Genomic DNA, 4,450 nt, shown 5'->3' with positions numbered 1-4,450 from the left:
CCTCATTCTCTTCCTCTACAACTTACTGGTTCACAAAAAAACAGGCATCATACAGGCTGGATGTTACTAATAATACAATCACTACTAATATTATTGACAAGATCAATAAAACACATGATATTATTATTCACACAAATATATACTTACAGGTAGGGACATACACTCTGTGATGGACCAGGCAGCACTTACTCTGGGCTTCATGATCAACGCTCATCAATCAGCTCATCATACTCCCCCACATCTTAACTAGAGGAGCTGTACAGAGAAATACACAACCCCCCGACATCAAATCCATGAATAGGCCTATTACACCGAAGCAAATAAAACTGGTATCCTAGATTCTGGCCAACCATGCTAGCTATAACACGTTAGGCTTATGGTAAAACCAATTTTACCTCTACACAGTTGAAAGGCTTTAATGACAGTGCTTGAGGAGCTGAAGATTCTTCCTTCCTAAACCGCAATCACAGACAGAGGGAAAATAAATGAGAACACAGACATCTTGCTTGGAGGGAATGAGAGAGGGCTGGTGTGGAGTGGAGTGGAGAAGGGACGCACCTGGTTAGGGGGGGTGTCTAATTTCTGGATGACAAACTGGCTTTTCAACACATTTTTGCCACCCTAAAATCAAGAACACACGCCTGCCCTGACCACTGCTGTAGAACACAGCTGCAACCAATCCCAGAAGTCATTTCAGCTTAGCCAGCACAAGCCCTCGTTTTTATAGAGCGCTCACATTTGCTGCTGGTTAAAAGCTGTTGGCTCTCTCGTTCTCTCTGTCTACGTCCCGAATGACACACTATTACCTATATAGTGCACTACTTTTGATCAAAGCCCCTATAGATGGGTTGGCTGACAACGTCACGAAAACAATGTGCACGCTTCCATGGGACAGAAGTCAGCCTGTTGTTGTGATTCTGCAATGCTAGGAAAAATGACAAGAAACTACCATGTGGGGAATCGTAAGTGGCTTGTATCAGCTTGTTTTGACTGATGTCATGTCAATGCTAATATGGCTAAGATTCGCTAGCTAACCAACAACTGAGAGACAAGTGGTCATTGTGCAAATGTATGAGTTCAATAAACATTGGAGACAATATATAGTTTACATGTTGTCAACCTCATCTGTTTTGTCCCATGTTTGCACGCTCGTTGTTTTTGTTGCTAAACAACCAACCCATATATGGGCCAAGGTCAAAAGTAGTACACTATATAAGGAACGTATGGGATGGGATGCAGTCTCTGACTCCATGAAGAGAAAGAGCACATACACGCATATATAAATAAAACAAATCCAAAGGATTATGTACATCTAGGCCGTGCCTCAAATGAAATGCATGCTGCTGACATGCCTCAACTTTCCCTGGTTCTCATTGCTCTTTCCAAGTCAAAGATCTGTCTGGGGAAGAGCGCAACAGTCTGACTGGTCTGGTAGGCAGTAATGATATAGCAATCACTGAAAAAATGCATTTGCTATACTGCAGTTCCTCAGGACAAGCAGAATGCATGTCGACAGCCCAGAAAGGCTGTGCCCAGAAAGGCTGTGCCCAAGGCTCTAGTCAAAAGTAGTGCACTATATATAGTGAATAGGGTGCAATTATGGACGCGAGCGCTGTGTTCCGTAGACCAACAACCTGAGGAGTGGGGATGCAATCAACTAACAGGTTAAAATGGGGCTTCATTCATCTAATCTAGAGCAAGCCCTTAGGGACCCTCTGCTTTCTTTACACCTCAGCTGACTACTGTGACCCAGAAAGAAAGGGGTTGTGGGAGTTGGACAGTGTGTGAGTGTGTCTGAAATGGCACCCTATTCCCTACATAGTGCACTACATAGAAAATAGGGGGCCATTTGGAACGGATCATTAAAAGTAGGCTACATCAATAATTTATTCCTGTTTACTCTGCTGCCACTCACATTTGGGGGAAGTGACAGCACAATTTTGTGTGAAGAAAAATTTGCTAAACACATGTAGGCAAAATGGTTACAACCCTTTCCACTTCAAAACCCATGCACACGCTTGCACATACAATACACATTCAGAAAAATTGGCTAATAATGAAACTGAGCAGGGCTGGGTATACGGTGTGTGTGTGTAAAACAGATGGAATAAACTAGTTAAATTGAGATGGGCAAATTAACTTTACCACATAACCCAGTGTTTCCCATATATTCATTTAGCAGAGGCGGGCTACTGCTGCTCTAAAAATATGAGTAAAAAATATACAGTACCAGGCAAAATTTTGGACACCTACTCAGTCAAGGGTTTTTCTTTATTTTGACTATTTTCTACATTGTAGAATAATAGTGAAGACATCATAACTATGAAATAACACATATGGAATCATGTAGTATCCAAAATAGTGCTAAACAAATCTAAATATATTATATATTTGAGATTCTTAAAAGTAGCCACCCTTTGCCTTGATGAGAGCTTTGCACACTCTTGGCATTCTCTCAACCAGCTTCATGAGGTAGTCACCTGGAATGCATTTCAATTAACATGTGTGTTTTTCTTTCCTTAATGTGTTTGAGCCAATCAGTTGTGGTGTGATAGTATACAGAAGATAGCCCTATTTGGTAAAAGACCAAGTCCATACTATATGGCAAGAACAGCTCAAATAAGCAAAGAGAAACAATAGTCCATCATTACATTAAGACAAGAGGGCCAGTTAATCCGGAACATATCAAGAACTTTGAAAGTTTCTTCAAGTGCAGTCGCAAAAACCATCAAGAGCTATGATGACACTGGCTCTCATGAGGACCGCCACAGGAAAGGAAGACCCAGAGTTACCTCTGCTGCAGAGGATAAGTTTATTAGAGTTAACTGAACCTCAGATTGCAGCCTAAATACAAGCTTCACAGAGTTCAAGTAACAGACACATCTCAACATCAACTGTTCAGAGGAGACTGCGTGAATCAGGCCTTCATAGTCTAATTGCTGCAAAGAAACCTCTGCTATAGAAGATGGCGCCGAAAAACATGGCTGACCTTTTACATTCTCCCAACCAATTGTTCTATTTGGTTTGTTTTCTTGCATTTTGTGTAACTTATTTTTTGTTACATAATGTTGCTGCAACCATCTCTTATAACTGAAAATAACTTCTGGGCATCAGAACAGTGATTACTCACCGCGGACTGGAAGAAACTTTTTCCTTTAACGAGTCCGACGAGAAGGATATACTGCTTTCACTGGAACAGGCCCAGATCCTCGTAATTTGCTTGAAGAACAAGACGCAGGAAAAGGGCCCGCAGATCGGGCTGCCTTCTGATAATCCGTAGGCGAGCAAGTGAACTCCCACTACCATCCGTTCTTCTTGCTAACGTGCAATCATTGGAAAATAAAATTCATGACCTACGATTACTTAAAATAAATCTATTAACCACCACAGAACAAAAAATCAGAGACCGCCTTTACTCCACACACAGACATGCATACAAAGCTCTCCCCCACCCTCCATTTGGCAAATCTGACCATAATTCTATCCTCCTGATTCCTGCTTAAAAGCAAAAACTAAAGAAGGAAGCACCAGTGACTCGCTCAATACGGAAGTGATCAGATGATGCGGATGCTACACTACAGGACTGTTGTGCTAGCACAGACTGGAAAATGTTCCGGCATTCATCCAATGGCATTGAGGAGTACACCACCTCAGTCATCGGCTTCATCAGTAAGTGCATCGACGATGTCATCCCCACAGTGACCGCACGTACATATCCCAACCAGAATCCATGGATTAGAGGCAACATCCGCATGGAGCTAAAGCCTAGAGCTGCCACTTTCAAGGAGTGGGAGACTAATCCAGACGCTTATAAGAAACCCCGCTATCCCCTCAGACGAACCATTAAACAAGCAAAGCGTCAATAAAGGATTAAGCGTGAATCTTACTACACCGACTCTGACGCTCGTCGGATGTGGAAGGGCTTGAAAACTATTACGGACTACAAAGGGAAACCCAGACGCGAGCTGCACAGTGACTCCAGCCGACCAGACGAGCTAAATGCCTTTTATGCTTGCTTTGAGGAAAGCAACACTGAAACATGCACGAGAGCACCAGCTGTTCTGGATGACTGTGTGATAACGCTCTCCGTAGCCGATGTGAACAAAACCTTTAAACAGGTCAACATTCACAAAGCCGCTGGGCCAGACGGATTACCTGGACGTGTACTCAAAGCATGTGCGGACCAACTGTCAAGTGTCTTCACTGACATTTTCAACCTCTCCCTGACCGAGTTTTTAATACTTACATGTTTCAAGCAGACCACCATAGTTCCTGTGCCCAAGGAAGCAAAGGTAACCAACCTACATGATTACCGCCCAGTAGCACTCACATCGGTAGCCATTAAGTGCTATGAAAGGCTGGTCATGGCTCACATCAACAGCATCCTCCCGGACACCCTAGAACCCCTCCAATTCACATACCTCCCCAACAGATACACAGATGAAGCAAT

Source organism: Oncorhynchus clarkii, chromosome 19, assembly GCF_045791955.1.
Source record: "Oncorhynchus clarkii lewisi isolate Uvic-CL-2024 chromosome 19, UVic_Ocla_1.0, whole genome shotgun sequence".
NCBI classification, from domain to species: Eukaryota; Metazoa; Chordata; class Actinopteri; order Salmoniformes; family Salmonidae; genus Oncorhynchus; species Oncorhynchus clarkii.
The sequence above is the reverse complement of the archived record's forward strand: the minus strand, read 5'-3'. Positions refer to the sequence as shown.